Raw genomic sequence first — 20,970 nt, 5'->3', positions numbered from 1 at the left:
CTACTACTAACCATCATGCCATTACCACTACTACCATCGCTATTACTATCATCACTATCACCATCACTATTACTACTATCACATTTATCACAATTGTCATTGTTGTCATTAATATTACCATCATTTTACTATCACTACCATTTTTATTGCTACCACTACCATTGTTGCCACTACTACCACCACCACCATCACCATCATCATACCACTACCGCTACAACTACCACTACCATCACAATAAAAAAAATTAAAATATACAATTTAAAAATAATAAATTTTAAATTTAATCTTATACATATTAAACAATTTATTTTTAATTCAATAAAATATTTATCAAACAATATTTTAGCTTAAAAATTTAACATTCAATTTTCAATCTTCAGTTTTTAATTTTATCAAACACCATATTAATATATAAATTAATTATAATTTCGTGACATTAAAATTATTTTGTGCTGATATTATTTTTTTGCAATTCCGCTTTTTAATTTTCTTTTCTCGGAATTTGTCATTGTCTTCGGGGTAGGGAAACAACTAGAGCTCAACTAATATTAGATTGTTAAAAGCTCGGTTAGTTAAACAAATAAATTAAATTTAAATATATTTTAAATTTTATTAAAATTTTTAAATCTAAATAGAACAATCAATTGCTCATTTGGCTTTGTTATTAAGCTTAAAATTATATAAAATATCAAATTATTCGAGCTTGACTTGATAAAAATTTGTTTAAAAACTACTCAAAAATTTTACAAATCAAATTTAAATAAATTTTAAAACTTGTTAAAGTTATAAAATCAAATTTAAATAATTAACTATTTGGACTTGTTTAGGTTCGTTTATAATCCTATTCGGGAAAGAAATGCTGTAATCTTCCTTGTGGGAAACAAGCTGGAAGTGATGATATGTCACTACTAGATTGTGGATGGAACGCTTGTGCCCAAGTTTGGAACAGTTTTTTTTTTTTTTTTTTTTGGCAAAAAGTTTGGAACAGTTGTAATTTGTAATTTAATTTTTGAGTTTTTTTAATCATATTTTTTTATTTTTAATCAAAAATTTTATGTCTTAGTTAATTTTAAATATACGTAATTTAGATAAACCTAAAACATAAAATATTGAGTAAATTATTCAAAAAACAATATCAGAATTTGACCATTCCAACTAAATAGTTCTAAATTTTTAAATCGTAAATTTTGATTTCTTTTCAATTTAAATTATTAAACTATTTTGATTAAGTAAAATCAATAGAAAAATAAATATTTCAATCATGAAACTCAATGAAAATGATATTTTAGATATTTTATTTATTTATATCTACATTAAATTTAATGACTAAAATATTTTCTTCTATCAATTTTACTTAACGAAAATAGGCAAATAGTTTACATTAAAAATAAATCAAAAAATTATAGTTTAAATTGACAAAATAAAAAAATCATGATTTATTTTGTTACAAGACTAAAACCTTAAGATTATTTTTTGTCATTGTCTCTAAAATATGTTGGAAAATAATGGGTTTTCGGCAACTTTAATTCGAAATTAAAGTGGGATTCAACCACCAGTTAAGGTGGGTCTGAGTGGTTTTGGTATTCTCTTAAGTAAGAAGATTGCAATACAAAAATAATGAGCTGAAACCATTGAGTTGTGAATGAGAATTTTCACATAAAGTGGACATCAATAAAGTTAGGTTTAGATTTGGACTTAGTTTTCGTTTGGACTGCGTCTAGACTTGTAGTTGTGTGTGTGTGCTGGGTTTGGTCTTAGACTTGGATTTTGACCTAGTCTTAAGCTTTGGGTCGAGCTATGTTGGGCTTAGTTTGTACATATGTTTGAGATTGGGCTTTGATCGGGTTGTAACCCAACACCCCGTATCCATGGTGCAACCCATCTAGTTTAATTCTCAAAACTTATATATTATATACACATTATGATTTATATAATGGTTTTAGAGTTTTGAACCTTTGTAACTCTAACCTTAATGGCTAGAGTTGATGACATTTGATAACCCTATTGATGTTAGCCTTTATGGCTAAGGCTCTTCCCTACTAATATAAATAGAGGGTTAGCTTTCTCCTCCAACTTAGTAGGTTGTTTTTAGGAAGGTTTTGTAATGGAAAATGAGATGATGTTTTGAGATAAAAAGTTGGAGATGGTTTTTTATATCAAAGAAAATTTTTCTTATCTTCTTTTGTTAGTCTCTTATTTGGTTCTTATTAGAGAAGTGCATCCATTGTCAAGTTCATCGAAGCTATTCAAAAGGTACTTGATGGGTCGTTGAACACACTAAAATTAAACACAAAACTATACTAAATTCTTTCAGAATAATGGTAAGTCCAAGTATCGATCCACAGGAACAATTGTGAAATTAAACTAATTTAATTGTTAAATTCCTAAATTAATTTTGATAAAAAGATTGATTGTTCATAACCTAATTTAATAACAAATAAATTAAACTAAGTAATTAAATTATCAATTATAAATAAAATTGGATTTACTGATTTGGGGAAAACCCCAGGGCAATGATTCCACCACTAGTTATATAAATAGGGTTTCAAATTGAAAACAATTATACTATGGTTTGAACAGAATAATGCTTCGCAACTACAAGTTCAAAGTATTTAACAAGAAAATTATCACATTCAATGTACGAGCACGAACCATCTCAAGTAATACGAATCATTCACTCTAAACTAAGGTAGTAATACGACTCGTTTCTCAAAGTATGGTTCGTCTCATACCTTGAATGTGAAAGAATAGAAAACTCTTGTATGGATAACATTCAACAATCACAGAAAGCCGAATATTTGAAGAAATAATGGAATATATATATGTATGAACTTCTAAAACACCATACAATTGTTCAAACTTTTACATAATTGAAAATCAAAAAAAAAAAAAAAACCTAATTACATGGCTAGGGTTTCATCAAAAATCCTAGAAAAGACGATTAGCTACTCATGAAGGAGTGGGAAGAGGAAGAAGATGAGGAAGAAGACCCCATGGAAGTGTCATTCAAGCTTTATGGAAAGAATCACCTCTTGAAACCCTAGCCTCTCTTTTCTTGCCAAAAATTTTAGAACCCTAATCTAGCATTTTTCTTGCCTATTTATACTTCTGCTATCTTCCAAACAGGTTTAAAACATTGGGCACTTTTTCCCAGAAAAGTCAACGCACGTGTTGGAAAGTCAACGCACGTGCGGGAATCTGTTTTCGCTCCAAATTTTGTCTTTTTGCCCATTTTATGCTCCGACTATGTACAACCTGATTGACATTAAACACATATAAAGTATACAGTTTGACGAGCAAGTAAAGTTAAGAGATCCTAATTAACGGCCTCAATGTTGCACAATTCGGCCTTAATCACATCCCCCAACTTACAACTTGTTAGTCCTCAAGCAAGTAATAAAAATAAAATAAAATAAAACAAAATTTAGCTATTTCCTCTTTCGTGGGAAAACGGTTGCATTTAGTATATGCAACAAGCCTTTAAACCACAAAGTTACCCCAAATGGACGAGTAAAGTCTCGTGAGGATTTCTAGAAATGATACCCACAAACATTAACATATTCATATATACCTGACAATAATTGACCACACTACTCCACCTAACAATCAACTTATGTGCCACTACAGTGTGATATTAAGACATAATGAGTCATTAAAGGCACAGTGAACAAGTATGAAGGAACCTATTAAGTCAAAACCACAATTCAGTTAATACAAAAGTAAAGTCCCTTGTACTTGTGCATGCTAGTAGACAAATCATGAGTACCCTCGGTGTAAAGTGCAATCTCCATATTAGTTAATTGTCCACTATAATAGCCCAGCGTAACTCGTAATAACACCCAAAATATACAGAAAAACTAAACTGTTGCAGCCAAGATTCTCAATTATTTATTTTTTTTAAATGACTGTGCAATGTTCTGATCCATTAGGCTTTCTAATCAACCCATGTAGCAAGTATTAGGCCAATGACTCCCAAACCAGATGGTTTTAGGGCACTAGGTGTAAAGACATCCCTACGGGCTTAATAACTCGAGTTAAAAAGGCTACGAACTCAAACAAGTCAAGTTTTTTTTTTTTTTTTAAGAATCTTGGCTCCTCATTTATTTTTTTCTGCAACCCTAGCTACTATCAATGATGTACACTAGGGATTATAATAAAAAGATAACCGCTATGATAGTGTGTTCATGTGAATTAAGGCATACTCATGATAAGTGTACTAATACCACAAACACAAACAACTCTCCTCATGCAAACATCGCATGTAAGTATCTACCCAATAAACCCTTTCCATACAAGTGTACTATGCTCTCCAATTAACATATGCAAATATCATCACTCTACTAGCAACAAGTCACATCAAGTGAAGTAATGCAATCAAGTGAAACAGGTATAAGCATGAATTATGAGCCAAATAGAAATGCACAAAAGAAAATATAACCCTTATCTCCCAACTTGAATATGACATTGTCCTCAATGGAAAAGTAAAGAGAAAGAAGAGAATATTACCAGAAATTGTAGGTGCACATCCAGGTAGGCATAGAGTAACAGACACACACTTTTTTTTTTTTTTGAAGAAAAGGAAAATAAAAAGAAAAAAAATAAAAAGAAAAGAGACAAAACAAAATACAGGCCGGTACTAGGAGAATCCGACAGCGGTGGTGGTGGAAAATGCTAGGCAAACAAGGTGTTTATCAAAGATCGCGTCTCAAAGGCTTCATCCTGAACCCGCTAGCCGAGCTGATCGAAACGCTGCTGGCTTGACTCTTAATACGTATAAAAGTCAGTTTGCAGTGATGCAACTGACTGCTGAATGTCGTGTTGGTCGGCGTGTAGCTGGTCGAAGGCCGCTTGAGAATAGTCTCGATACGCCTGAAAATCAGTGCGCAACCCCATGAGACTCTAGTGGTGATCACGAAGAATACTGTGGACCTGATCCACAGAGTGTTGAAGCTGTAAGTACTCCTCGCGAGTCATGTAGAATGGGTCCCCTTGAGGAGGCACAAGGGGGTAAGATGAGGTGGTTGGTTGTAGGCAGGGTCCTGGGCCTTATCAACCGGGGCACCAACTTGCTATGGGATGCGAGAGTTGCTATGCTGCCATTCCTGCTGGCCGAAAATCGGACAAGCTCTATCAATCTCCTCATTCGAATCCATGAGGAGGCCATTCAATTCGAAGACAAGTGTCAGCAAGTTGGAAAATGGTAGCGGCCAAGTCAAGTTCTGCATAGGTTGCGGCCAAACTACCTTCCGTAGAAATTTTCACATATGGTTCAAGATAATGTTCGCAAACGGAACCTAATAGCCATGCTGATAACCGTATAAAACCCGAACAAACTCCAAGCAGTGCTCAGCTCGATGCCCAAGTGGAAGGGCATTCTTATGGACCACGGAATCAATGAATAGCAAGCAGCCAGACAGCTTGCTTCGCTGCAAGCATGTGAAACTGGTGTCACTGTGGGCCCCCGGGAAGTATTGCTGGATGAGGCTATGTATGGGTTGTTGATCCTCAACTTTCGAGAATGGCTGGTATTCCGGCTTGGAGAAGAACCCTAACGCGTCAATAATCATGGATTCGGTGATGTTGACGAGATGGCCATCAATAGTGGACAACAGCCCGTGCTCGGTGGGTGACTCATACAGGTTCTGGTAGAAAAGCTGTACCAGACGAGGATAAGTTGGCGCTATCACAGTGCAAAAGCCTAACTGCTGCCGGAGTTGGAGCTACTCAACAGCCTAAGAAGTGGCGAGGTCATGCTGAAAATATGAAATGTTGAACTGTGTGAGCTTGTGAAGCGGGCGTGAAGCCCTCTCCGGCCGTGACAAGTCACCCGATGGTGGTGGTGAGGACGATGGTGACGATGGCGGCGGTGGTGCCGAAGAGGATGAATCTCTAGCCTTTTTGGAGGCTCGAGCGAAAATACGTCGACTCATGTCCTACACACATCAACAATAAACACATATACCTGTGAAACCAGCATGTGAATCAAATAAAATGTTAAAGCACAAGTTTGCCCACTGACGTACCACATGCAATTCGCACCATTTTTTTTTTACAAAATGAAAAAGAATAATTTAAACTTACATATTAACATTTTAACAAGTATTAAATTAAACTAACAAGGAATTCTAAGATAATAAACTACATCTAAACAACTAAATAAATAGCTAGAAAATACAATGAATTAGAAAAGCTAGGAATTAAATTTTTATTTTTATTTATTTATATTTTTTTTAATTTACAATATATGAAACCTAAAATAAAATCAACTAGACACCTAAGCATGTTATGTGAGTAACAACTGATGAAATAAATAAATAACTAAATAAACAAACAACTAAATAGCTAAATAAATAAATGGACAACCTACGAACTAAAATAAATTAGAAAAAAAAAAACAAGTAAAAACAACTATTTTTTTTTTTCAGAGAGGGACCGCACGTGCGCCGGAGTGGGCCGCACGTGCGGCTGTCATCTTCTTGCTGCCCGAATTTTTTTTATTTTTATTTTTTTAGTATGAAACATAGATCAAGATTTGAACAAAAATTAGAATCAAAATTCTACTTCTCTTCTTCTACACCCACAAATCTAAACAAAAAGTAAAATTTACCTTGAAAAAAAATGGAGAAAGAGAGAAAAAGAATAGAGATTCGTCGGAAAAAATGGTGGTCGCCGGAGATTCGTCGAACGGAGAGGAAATAGTGATGTCGGCGATGAGATGATGGTGAAGAAGAAGGAAGAAGAAGAAAAGGGAAGAAAAAGGAAGAAGAAGATGGTGATGGTGGGTTTGTGGGGTTATGAGAGAGAGAGAGAGAGAGAGAGAGAGAGAGGGAGAGAAATCTGTGAATGTGAGTGGTTGAGAGAGTGGGTTAGGTTTTGTTGAGGTCAATTTTTATTTTTGTTTTTAACAAAATAAAATAAAATAAATAGAATAAAATAAATAACAGAAGTTAAACAAAGAAATCAGATTTTTGTTTATATATATATATATATTAATATGTATATAAAATAAGGAAACAAGAATAAATAAAGAAATAAAATTTGTACACTTTTTTTTTCTTTTTATTTTTAAAAGTATTTATTTTATTTTATTATTATTATTTTTTTTGAAGTAAATAAATAAATTAAAATAATAATAATAATAAAACAAAACAAAAAAATTCTGAATTTTTTTTTTGAAATAAGTAAATAAATTAAAATAATAATAATAACAAAACAAAACAAAATCTAATTTTTATTTTTTTTAATGATCGTCGTCACGCACGTACGGGATTTCTCCACGCACGTGCGGACGTGCACTACACCAAGGCCACGCATCTGCATATAAAGCAGTGTGCGGTGTGCAGATCACAAAATTTCCCGCACCTGCGGGAAACACGCCGCACGTGCGGCGATTTCCTCACTTGTTTTTTTTTTTTTGGTAAGAATGACGTTCCGCACGTGCGGCTTCCGCATGTGCGGGGCCCAAGCCGCACATGCGGCTTGATTGACACACCTCCGCGCGCACCTGAAATTAATGTAGTACGCAATTGAGGAATGAAATTTTGTGCCACACGTGCGGGACTTTTTTTTTCAGAGACCAAAAACAACACTTACCAAAAACAACACATTTTTTTTAATATAACTATATGTATATATATATATATATATATTTGAAAGATTAAAGACAAGAAATTAAGAACCGAGTACAATCTAAAGCATGCTAAACCATTTCTACCTTCGTTTAACATCCGAAATAAATATGGCACTTTAGAAAATATCGGAATGCCTAACAAGGATATAATTTTCACGCAAAAAACACGGGTACTACTTTTCTCCCTAACAGTGTGTGTAACTTTCCCTATTCTCCAACAGGGTGACAGACTAGATTGATTCGGTATCCAAAATCGAGGCGCATAAAGCTACCTCAACCTATGGGGCTGCCATATAGAGTTCAAGCCAGGGTAGTTTTGAAGCAATCTCCACACCCCTGGGTATTTAAACCAGACTCTCGTCTCAGAAATTCCAAATCTTTGTGTTCTAGGCTTTGCCATTCGAACTCTAGTTTCCACCGTCTCAGTTGGTCTTCTAGGAATTCACTACAAACACGGTTAGGTGGCTATGCCAGACCGTCAGATGCCGTTCGAGCATCGCTAACACCAAAGGAATTACACCTTTAGAGGATTTAAAGTCTCCTAGACGCAAATAAAGCACAACGAGAACAAATAAAAAAATAATAGAATAGAAGGGAAAGAAAAGAGAACAAGAAATCAATCTATCAATCATAGTAAAAAGGGTCCATCAAAGCGATAGACTCAATCATTTTTCTATTCCCAATCCCCTCTATATATGGCTTCAGTCTTTGGCCATTCACTTTGAAAGTGTGGCCGGTCTTTGGATCTTGCACCTCAATGGCGCCATGAATAAACACCTCAACAACCACAAAGAGACCATCCCATCTTGATCTAAGCTTACCAGGAAAGAGTCTCAATTTTGAGTTAAAAAGCCACACTTTTTGGCCGAGTTTAAAAGATTTTCTATTAATGTGCTTGTCATGGAATTCTTTAGTCCAAGCTTTAAAAATTCCCGAACTCTCATATGTATCATTCCGAATTTCCTCCAACTCATTGAGTTACAATTTTCGGTTGAGCCCAGCCGCGGCCATATCGAAGTTAAACTTCTTTATGGCCCACAATGCTCGGTGCTCAAGTTCAACCGGGCGATAGCAAGCTTTGCCAAACACCGCCCTATATGGTGACATCCCAATAGGTGTCTTATAAGCAGTACGGTAAGCCCATAATGCATCAATCAATCGTTGTGACCAATCTTTCCTATCTGGCCTCACCGTTTTCTCTATTATGTGCTTTACCTCCCTATTTGAGACTTCCACTTAGCCGCTAGTCTGAGGGTGGTATGGAGTGCCAACTTTATGAGTGATAGAGTATTTCTTAACTACCGACTCAAAGAACCGGTTACAAAATTGTGTACCCTGATCACTTATTATGGCTCTAGGAAACCCAAAACGACTAAAGATGTTTTCATGCAAACATTTGATTACAACTCTATGATCGTTTGTTCAGGTAGCTGTCACGATCCAAACCCGCCCCTATGGGTTCAACATCGTAACCGGCCAGTAATTCTGAGATTACTGAAGGCCTCTGAGACAGATTAATATAATAATAGGGGCTAGCGGAAGCAAATAACAAATATACAACATTCATTGAGCTGTGCAGACTTATATGAGACAGAAAAATTTTCAACTTTTATATACATATCTATACATCATCCTTGCGACATCATATACATACAGACTAAACAAAAAGGGACTTGGCCCTATTTACAAAATAAACGAAAACTTGTTTGACCAAACAAGAAGACAAGGCTTAAACTTTATGCACTTAGCCATAAACGCTAGACACGTCTGGAACCTCCACGGGAGGCATATAGGTTGGCTGACAGAAAGAAGAATCCAGGCAGTAGCTCTAGGACTAGTCACACGCCTGATCACCTACATACATAAAATAATACAGTGAGCTGGAGCCCTGTGAATAATAACAAAGTAAAGGGTTTTTAATGAATGATGTCCAACACAGGGTCAGAAATCAGAGCTTATATCAGAAACATATTCTTATTATATCATAAGCATATTCTTATCGGAAACAAAGTCTTATACATATTCAGGTTTCAAATCGGAAATAGATTCAAATACATGTTCATATTCATATTCATATTTTGCATAAGATTATACGTGGTACACCCATTAGTTATCAAATCAACTTGGTCTTGAAACCCACATGTATAGTCTGTACCGACGACCATAACGGTCCACGTCTTGGGCGCAAGTAGCCATGGTATTGTTACCCCCAGGCAAGGGCTACGTGAATATAAGCCTCGGTATTGTTACTCCCGGGCAAAGGCCACGTGAATATAAGCCACAATATTGTTACCCCTGGGTGAGGACCACGTGAATATAAGCCACAATATTGTTACTCCTGTGTAAGGACCACGTGAATATAAGCCACAATATTGTTACCCCTGGGCGAGGGCCACGTGCATATTGGCCACGGTATTGTTACCCCCGGGCAAGGGCCACGTGCATATTGGCCATGGTATTGTTACCCCTAGGCAAAGGCCACATGCCTATTGGCCACGGTATTGTTACCCCCAGGCGAGGGCCACGTGAACTAAGGGTGCCATAAATACATTTCAGAAATATGGACATTCACTCATAATTCATAAAATAGCATTTCAGAAAACAGATCGTATCATATCAGTCAGAAAATACTTAAAATTAAACATAACTTTACAAAGTTATTATTCACAGTGTTCAGATGCTTGGTCCACCCACTCTTGCAGCTGACCCTACATAATTCATAATGCACATAGAAATCAAGTCACTATATAATTTATTCCGTTCTTAACTTGTTCAATTCTCTTTATACCAAATTACACATCAATTTGCAATGTCACAAATTCAACACAAGTCACAAATGACATCATCGACTCAACACATTTCTCAGCACATAGCTCAACACAATCCACCTTTCGCCGGCTACTATACAGCGGGAAATGAACTCCCAAAAACCATTTTCTCAGAAACTATTTTCTTTCAAAAACCATATTTCTCCAAAAATCATTTTTCAACTTTTTAAAACCATCCCCCATACTTGCCGACTATAATACGGACGGTCGTGGGCACCGAAAAAAGCCATTTTTCAACTCCCCGTGTGGGTACCAACATAACACCACCCAACTCAACTCAACCCAAACTCGACACAACCCAACATGATTCAAACACAATTCATCATAGTTCAACACAATTCAATTCAATTCAATATTAGTCAACTCAACTTAATTCAACATAAGTCAACACAACTTAATTCAACAATACTATTTACAATTCAACATAGTTCAAGATAAATTCTTGAATCCCATTTCAACATTCCATAACCATGTTTATGTCATCCATATCATTAACACATCTTCTCCCCCAATTCATTTCATATTATAACATGATTTATAATGCCCATATCAAGGTTCATTTGCTAATTTTTAGCATAATTTTCAAACATCTCCAAAATTCAATTAAACTTCTACGTATATAATTCAATACCTCAATTTCATGATTCTACTTTCAATTTGGAAAAAATCATTAATTATCATCATGAATCAACCTAGGGTTTTCAAGAAAATCCAAACTTTCCAAACCATTACTTTTTATTCCAATTTTCCCATTGCTAACACACCTAAGGTTCATAATCCATCATCTTAACCCAACAATTGCACCCCTAACATTTCAAACCCTAAACCCCCAAATCTTATGTTGGACACTATATGCTCAAAAATATAGATTTTGTATTTATATAGTCAAAATATCACAAATCCATCCATTAATGCAAGTATTGAAAGGGAACTAGGACTCCTACCTCAAGAATCAAGAAAAAGAACGAAGCTCCAAGAAGAATCCTTCGCCAATCCGAAATCCAATCGGTTGAAAAGTGAGTTCTTAAAGCCTTCTTCACTTTTTGGTAGAAGATCTTGATTAATTCAAAGGGAAATGAGAGGCATTTGAGGTCAAAGACCTAGGGTTTTCGGACCTAGGTGAGAAGGATGAAGAGAGGAGATGAAAAGTGTGAAGAATGATCTAGAAAAGTCCTTTTAAACTTGTTAAATTCGCGCGGTCCGCTCGAGCCTCTCTTTTCCTGCTCGAGCGTACCTGCTTTTAGCACAGATTTCAAAACTTCAAATAAGTATAACTCTCTCATCGGACTTCGTTTTAGATCGTTCTTGTGTCCAAATCGAATCCCCAGAAATAAGATTTCCAATGGTTCTAGCCTCATATCCAAATTCAAAGTGTGGAAAAAGAAAAGGGCAAAAGAGTGATGGTTGCTCGTAAGAAAAATTATTCGAATTAAATTCTTGGTTCACTCTTACTTTGCCATTATGCTACCACTTCGATCAATACTCCAAAATAAAATAAGGAGGTTCCAAATACATTAATAAAAATGTCAAGGGCAATCTCACTTTCCACGCTCGAGCGTCGCTTTCTATGCTCAAGCGCGCAGACCAACAAAGCTGTCCACTCGAGTGGCCACTCCTACGCTCGAGCGGGAATTCACAACTCTCAGAATTCTGAACCTTCTGCAAAAATGTTGGGAACCTCTCAAGTCTGCTCGAGCGTCAACTTCCCCGCTCGAGCGGAGGGAAAAATTTCAAATCGTTACAGTAGCTATCGCTTCCACCCACTTAGACACATAGTCTACTGCCAAAAGAATATACTCAAACCCAAATGACGACGGGAAATGTCCCATAAAATCAATCCCCCAAACATCAAATATCTCTACCACAAGAATAGGGGACATTGTCATCATGTCACGCCGAGATATCGAACCCATTTGCTGACAGCGCAAACAAGATCTACAAAATTGATAGGCATTCTTAAAAATTGTGGGCCAATAAAGCCCGCTCTATAAAATCTTGGCAGTCGTTTTATGCCCACTAAAATAACCGCCACATGCAAAAGAATGACAAAATGTAAGAATGCTATGCACCTCACTCTTCGGCACATACCGTCGGATCACTTGGTCAGAGCAATATTTAAATAACTCTGGATCCTCCCAAAAATAATGCCTAACCTGCGAGAAAAATCTGTCTTCGTCTTGCTTAGACCAATTTTGCAGAATTTGCCCAATGGCCAAGTAATTCACAATATGTGCAAACCACAGGGGCTCGCTCGTGACAGCTCAAGGAGTTGTTCGTCTGGAAATGAATCATGCAAAATAAGAGGGTCACTAGTATACTCAACGAGGATTCAGGAAAGGTGATCCGTCACCACATTCTCAGACCCTTTCTTATCTTAGATCTCTAGGTCAAATTCTTGAAGTAACAAAATCTATCTAATTAACCTAGGTTTGGTCTCTTTCTTTGATAGTAAATCCTGCAAAGCAGCATGATCAGTGAAGACTATGACCTTGGAACCTAGGAGATAGGAACGAAATTTATCTAAGGCAAATACCACAGCTAGCAACTCTTTCTCAGTGGTAGTATAGTTCAATTGTGCATCCGAGAGAGTGCTCCTAGCATAGTATATAACAAATGGTGCCTTGTTGACCCTTTGGCCCAACACAGCCCTGACAGCATAATCGGAGGCATCACACATAATTTCAAAGGGAAGCAACCAATCTGGTGATTTCATGATTGGGGCGGTGGTCAGAGCCATTCTCAGTGTTTCAAACGCCTTCAAGCATGCCTCATCAAAGATAAAAGGCGCGTCCTTAACAAGTAAACTACACAAAGGATGTGATATTTTACTAAAGTCTTTGATAAACCTACGGTAAAAACCTGCATGCCTTAGGAAAGACCTAATTTGACACATGGAATTGGGTAGAGGAAGGCCTGCAATGAGGTCAACCTTAGCCTTGTCTACCTCTATACCTCGAGGGGACACAATGTGTCCCAACACTATACCCTCACGAACCATAAAATGGCTATTTTCCCAACTCAAGATTAGGTTTGCCTCAGTACATCGTTCCAACACTCTAGTTAAGTTCCTAAGGCATTCCTCAAAAGACGCTCCAAAAACCAAAAAATCATTCATGAAAACCTCTAAGAATTTCTCCACTATATCGGAGAAAATGGCCGTCATACACAGTTGAAAAGTCGCCGGTACATTACATAGCCTAAAGGGCATGCGCCTGTAAGCAAAAGTGCTAAAAGGGCATGTGAATGTGGTCTTTTCCTGATCCGCGGGGTACACTGGGACTTGATTATACCCCGAATAGCCATCAAGAAAACAGTAGAAATCTTGCCCCGCTAACCGCTCTAGGATCTGGTCAATGAAAGGTAAGGGAAAATGATCCTTCCTAGTCGAGGAATTCAGTCTCCTATAATCAATGCACACTCGCCACCTAGTAGTGGTTCGTATGGGGACTAACTCTCCTCTCTCATTCTCAACAACAGTGATGCCCGATTTCTTGGGCACCACTTGTGTGGGACTTACCTACTTACTATCCGAGATAGGGTATATAATACCCACATCTAACAGTTTCAATACCTCTTTTTTCACCACCTCTTTTATATTAGGATTAAGTCTTCGTTGCATTTCACAAGAAGGTTTGGTGTCCTTCTTTAGGTGTATATAATGCATGCACACGGAGGGATCTACCCCTTTCAAATTAGCCACCGACCACCCTATAGCACTCCGATGTGCCACGAGAACACTCATTAACTAACTCTTCTGCTCTGCAGTCAAGTCAGATGCAATGATGACTGGTAAAGTATCCTGGGGCCCTAAAAATGCATACTTGAGTATGGCCTGGAGTGGCTTCAACTCAAGTGTCGGTGGTGTGACCAAAGATGATATAGCGGGTTCTCTCGACAGAGGAGGAAGTGACTCAAACTGGGCTTTCCACAGCGGAAAATCCAGTGTAGAAGAAGCATTACGCAGGGCATTCACCTCCTCAACCGATCCGTCAATATCAAAATTTTCAAACCCAAAATGAGCTAGACAAGCCTCTAGAGGGTCCTCTACAAGAATGGAGGGCAAAGCTTCCTCAACAGCACTATCCACAACATCCATAAATAAGCACTCCTCTCTCTTATGGGGTTGTTGGGATGCTTGGAAAACATTAAGTTTCACTTGCATGTTACCAAATGAAACTTCCATAACCCCGGTACGACAATTAATGCATGCATTGGCTGTAGCCAAGAAATGTCGACCTAAAATCACCGAGATTTGTTTCCTAGAACGGGCTACCGGTTCCATATCTAACACCAAAAAATTAATAGGAAAGTAAAACCTATCAATCTTTACTAGCACATCCTCGATCATATCACGTGGCACTTTGAGGGACCGGTCAGCCAACTGGAGGGTAACAGTAGTGGGCTTCAACTCGCCAAGCCCAAATTCCTCATACACAGAGTACGGCAACAAATTGACACTAGCCCCTAAATCTAATAAGGCCCTATCAATGAAATGGTCTCCTATAATGCATGTAATGGTTGTGGCACCCGGGTCTTTAAGCTTAGGGGGTGTGTCATTCAACAAAATGGAGCTTACTTGGTCTGTGAGTATGACCTTTTAGGACACATGTGTCTTAGATTTACGCTTTTGCGTACAAAGGTCCTTCAGAAATTTCGCATAGGAGGGTACTTGCTTAATCGCCTCCAACAATGGGAGGTTGATTTTTACTTATTTAAAAACCACCATAATTGCTTCCATGGATGTCGCCTTCTTATTAAAAGGGGATGGTATATCAAGGCATTGGGGAAAGGGTGCCTTAGGCACATATGGTGCCTTGGGCTCATATGAAGTGTTAAGGACTAAGTCATCCCTCTTAAGTGTTTCCCCCCCACCCTTGCTCTCATTGGGTGTACCACTGTGGTCACCCTTCTTAGCTGTAGTTGCATCAGACGCAACTGACTGAGGCTCTAACTCCCTACCACTTCTCAAAGTAATCACCGCTTACACCTGCTCATGGTGCTTTCTATTCCCACCCGAACTCTCTGCCCCGTATTGTCCCTTAGGGTTGGCCACAGTTTGACTCGGTAATTTTTCCTCATCTCTCCTATTCATGTTGTTAGCCATTTGACCCAATTGGTTCTCTAGCTTAGCAATGGAGTGAGTGTGGGAGTGAATTACTGGTGCTAGCCCCTTAAGCTCTGAGAGAACTTCTAATACCTGAGCCTCAAAGGCCAAGTTGCCTTGAAGAACAAGCGGGGGTTGTGGTTGTCGGTACGGTTATGGAGGTCGATAAGGTTGCGGTGGTCGGTAGGATGATTGGTTGGCAAAATTATTAAAATTCTGCCTTGGTGGTGGTGGATTGTAAGAAGTGCCTTGTGAAGGAGGTCTCCATGAAAAATTGGGGTGATTTCTCCATCCGGGGTTATAGGTATTGGAATATGGGTCATTGCCTGGGTTAGAGAATCCTTGAGCCACATTCATATGCTCTTGGACTAACTCCGGAAATTGTGATGGCGAAGGGCGCTCACTCAAGTCATGAGCAGGGCTCGCACATATAGCACATGCCTCGTGAAATTGAGGCTGATCTTATTGTGTAGGGGCATGTCCCGCAGCTAATAATTGGTCCATTTTGCAGGACAATGCCTCTACTTGTTGGGCTAACTCTAGGTTTTGCCCGACCTCATAAATGCCCTGTCATGACCCGAACCCGGCCCCATGCGTTAAGGACATAACCGACCAGTAATCCTGAGATTACCTACGGCCTCAAACTAAAACAAACGTAACTCAACAGAGTAAAGGGGCCAAACGGAAGCACAAATTTAAAACTTTGTCCATAGAGCCGTGCTTATATGCACTCAAAACAAACCATGCACATATACGTTAATAACCCAAAACAAGTACAGTATCACAAAATCCTTTACAGACAGGATCATCCAAACTGAGTCAACCCATATCAAAACTATATACAGATGTACACAAAGTCCTTGCCAACAAGACAAAATATAAATACATAACAAAATGGCAAGGATGGGTCTCGTACGTGAGACACAAGGCTGACTCTCCAAAACTCATGTTGTTCCTGGCAGACTTTACTGGGGCTGGGTTTGGACTTCCCTCGGCTCATCTACAAACACATGAATGAACGTGAGCGATAGCCCAGTGAATAACATCGAATACATAAGTTACATAAGCAATATGAAAAACAACATGCTCCGAACGGCCTTGGGCCCAATACATATTTCTACTTAACATATATACGCTTATACAAAATTCAGATCAAATGACTGTAGTTCTAAACATACTGGCCTTTGGCCCAATTAGATTTCCATTCATGTCAAAACGGCCTTCGGCCCATTCATTTATGTCAGAACGGCCTACGGCCCATTCATTTTTGTCAAAACGGCCTTCAGCCCATTCATTTACGTCAAAACGGCCTTTGGCCCATACATTCGTGTCAAAACGACCTTAGGTCCGTTCACTTATGTCAAAACGGCCTTCAGCCCACTCATTCATGTCAAAACAACCTTCGGTCCATTCATTTCTATCAAATGACCTTTGGTCCATTCATTTCTATCAAAACGACCTTCGGTCCATTCATTTCTATCATGTCAAACTTTTGTCCACAATCCCAATTAATAACTCATAAAGCTTATAAGGGAAATAAACAATTGGACATTGATAAGCTTTCAAATATCGATATTACTCACAGTGATTGGCTTATGGATTTGCCCTGGAGCTTGACCCTACACATTTCATAAACACACAAGGGGTCACTAACAGTTCAATCCGTTCTTTGATTCACATATTTCTCTTTAGGCTTTATTCTTATCTTATTAACTCATTTACAATGTTTAACATATGCCTAAGAGTGCTTACAAGTGAAAGAGAACGGAAAACGAAACACAAAACGAGCATACAAAATTTTAGAGAACAGGGTCCACGCTCGAGCGTGGACTTCTCCGCTCGAGCGAACCCAAGAGGCCTGCAAAAGTACTGGTTACTTCAAAATTACGCTCGAGCGTGATTTAGGGCGCTCGAGCGGAAGGCCTGTCTACGTAGCTCCCTTGCTCGAGCGTGAACTAACCCGCTCGAGCAGACACCAAGTCAGTAAAAAGTACTGGGAGCACATTTTTCCCGCTCGAGCGGACATCAAAATTCTGGGTTTCCCAGATTGTGTTCTTGAGCTCAATTCGACCTTCAAGCTAACATTTCTTGCATGAAATGGCTCAAATCTCAAATATAATTATACTAACATGGCGCCAATGCAAGATTATAACATTATGAAGCTCAATTTCTTGATTTATCTACATGCATGTCCCAAAATATGTCAAACTCAACACCAACATAACAAACTCATGCATTCAAGCTCATATCTTCTCAAATTGTACATGCATGTGATGAATTAGCCACATTCCCAACTTAGATAACACAAATGGTGATCAAAACATGGGTTTCCTTTAACATTTCACATGGATTATACACAATTGTGTTCAAACATGCAATTTCAAAGTAAGTTCTTACATGCATGCACATATTAAGCTCCAATTCAACAAATCCAACACAAATTCGTTTCAATCTTACACTTGATCACCAAATTAGCTTGAACACATAAAATTACAAACTATAATCCAAGAATTACTCACCTAGAAACTTTGATCTTCTAAGCTCTAGTCAACTCTTGAGCTAAATCTCCAAAATTTCCAAGCTTTAAGTCAAATTATGCAATTCTCTCCCTCTCTCTTCCTAAGGCCGACCCTCTCTTCTCACTCTTGAGTCAGCATCAGCCAAAATGATATAAGGAAAGAGAATTGGCTATAATAAGGTTCCTATTTAACCCCACTCAACATATTATTTCAATATAAAATAATTAGGCATTTAATTCATCAATTTAATCGATTTAATCTGACCCGAATCAAATTTCATTTAAATTCCACCGTAGGCTCTAAAAATTATGCCAATCACAATGGCGCAATCAATTTCGGGTTCTGTGGCCGATAAGGCCCTCAATTTAATCTCCAAAGCGGAAAAATCAAACAGATATTCCTACGGTGAACAGATAAAAACCCAAAATCACATACATTCACATAATGGCATACAAAATCATGTTAAACACATAATCATATTCAAATTAAGGACCAATTAGCATATTACGGAACAGGGATATCACATGCCCCCTCTCTTCGGGGCTTCAACTACTAGTTGCCGGATTTGCCAGGCTGCGAAGGTATGGTGAAGGGAATTATCACTTAGGTTCTCAAACAATTGCCATGCCTCGGCATCATTTTTGGACATGAATGTCCCACCACAGGATGAATCCACCATTTAGCGGTGCAGCTCAGTTAAGCCGTAATAAAATGTTTGAATAAGTTGCCAATCAGGCACTTGGTGGTGGGGACACTGTTGAAGAAGGTCCCGAAGTCTTTCCCACGTCTCATGGAATTGCTCGCTATCCATTTGAGCAAAATTGGTGATGGCTCACCTAAGTTGGTTGGTTTTACCTATGGGAAAATACTTCTCCAAGAACCGTTGTTGTAATTGGTCCCAAGTTGTGATTGAATTAGCAGATAAGGAATTCAGCCAGTGTTTGGCTTTATTCTTTAATGAGAATGGAAACAATCGCAACATTATGGCCTCATTTATGAAATTCTGGATCCTCACTGTCGAGCAAATTTCCAGAAATTCATTCAAATGTTTGTAAGAATCATCATGAGCTAGTCCATGGAATGATGGTAGCATTTGTATGGTGCTGGACTTAATCTCATAATGAGCAACAGTGGTGTTGGGTAATTTGATGCATGATGGTGATGTATATGCAGTGGGTTTAAGGGTCTGGTAAGGCACATTCGGGACATTGAGATCTTCCATCTCTAATGGCTCAATGTATGAATATGAATATTCAAGCCTAGGAATACGGCAGAGGCTCTAAGTCTCCTAAGAGTCCTTTCTAGTTCAAGGTCCAAACTTCACAATTCAGGGCAACAAGAACGGCGCTCGTGCATACACTACCCACACATACACAAAAAGTTCCGACTCTGTGCACTAAGTTACGAAAGAAAAGTAACAAAAGGAGAAATACTCACAGCGGTTTAACGAAAAAGCTTTACTCGTCTTGCGGGTGCTTGACATGTAGACGTTGTCTCCAACCTCTAAATGAGCTTTGTCTTTCTTTTTAGCACTTTGGTGCTTTACTTGGGAGTGTTTGCTTCTGTTTAAGTACTTTAGTGCTGCGATTTTTTTTTTTTTTTTAAGCTCGGTTGCGCTCTGGTTGCACTTCAATGATAGTTTTCACTTTCAAACGCTCTGCACACTTAGCAACACGAAAGTATAAAATCCTAAACTAAAAATTAAAATAAGAATATAACTTTAAATTAATTAATTTTGCCAGAAGTCCCCGGCAACGGCTCCAAAATTTGATGGGTCGTTGAACACACCAAAATTAAACACAAAACTATACCAAATTCTTTCAGAATAATGGCAAGCCCAAGTATCGATCCACAGGGACAATTGTGAAATTAAACTAATTTAATTGTTAAATTCCTAAATTAATTTTGATAAAAAGATTGATTGTTCATAACCTAATTTAATAACAAATAAATTAAACTAAGTAATTAAATTATCAATTATAAATAAAATTAGATTTACTGATTTGGGGAAAAACCCAAGGCAATGATTCCACCACAAGTTACGTAAATAGGTTTTCAAATTGAAAACAATTATGCCATGGTTCGAACGGAATAATGCTTCGCAAATACAAGTTCAAAGCATTTAACAAGAAAATCATCACGTTCAATGTACGAGCACGAACCATCTCAAGTAATACGAATTGTTCACTCTAAACAAAGGTAGTGATACGACTCGTTCTTATAGTATGGTTCATCTCATACCTTGAATGTGAAAGAATGGAAAACTCTTGTATGGATAACATTCAACAATCACAAAAAGCCAAATATTTGAAGAAATAATGGAATATATATATATATATATATATATATGAACTTCTAAAACACCATACAATTGTTGAAACCTTTACATAATTGAAAATCAAAAAGAAAAACCTAATTACATGGCTAGGGTTTCATAAAAAAACCCTAGAAAAGTCGACTAGCCACTCATAAAGGAGTGGGAAGAGGAAAAAAATGAGGAAGAAGACCCCATGGAAGTGTCCTTCAAGCTTTTTGGAGAGAATCACTCTTGAAACCCTAGCCTCTCTTTTCTTGCCAAAAACAATTTCAGAACCCTAATCCAGCCTTTTTCTTGCCTATTTATACTTCTGCTCTCGTCCAAACAGGTTTAAAACATCGGGCACGTTTTCCCAGAAAAATCAACGCACGTGCAGGAAAGTCAACGCACGTGCAGGAATCTGTTTTCGCTCAAAATCATGTCTTTTTGCCCATTTTATACTCCGACTATGTACAACCTGATTGACATTAACCACACATAAAGTATACAGTTTGACAAGCAAGTAAAGTTAAAAGATCCTAATTAACGGCCTCAATGTTGCACAATTCGGCCTTAATCAGTACTTCTGTATT

This window comes from Camellia sinensis, chromosome 6 (genome assembly GCF_055761805.1).
Source record: "Camellia sinensis isolate YWXY chromosome 6, ASM5576180v1, whole genome shotgun sequence".
NCBI lineage: Eukaryota > Viridiplantae > Streptophyta > Magnoliopsida > Ericales > Theaceae > Camellia > Camellia sinensis.
The sequence above is the reverse complement of the archived record's forward strand: the minus strand, read 5'-3'. Positions refer to the sequence as shown.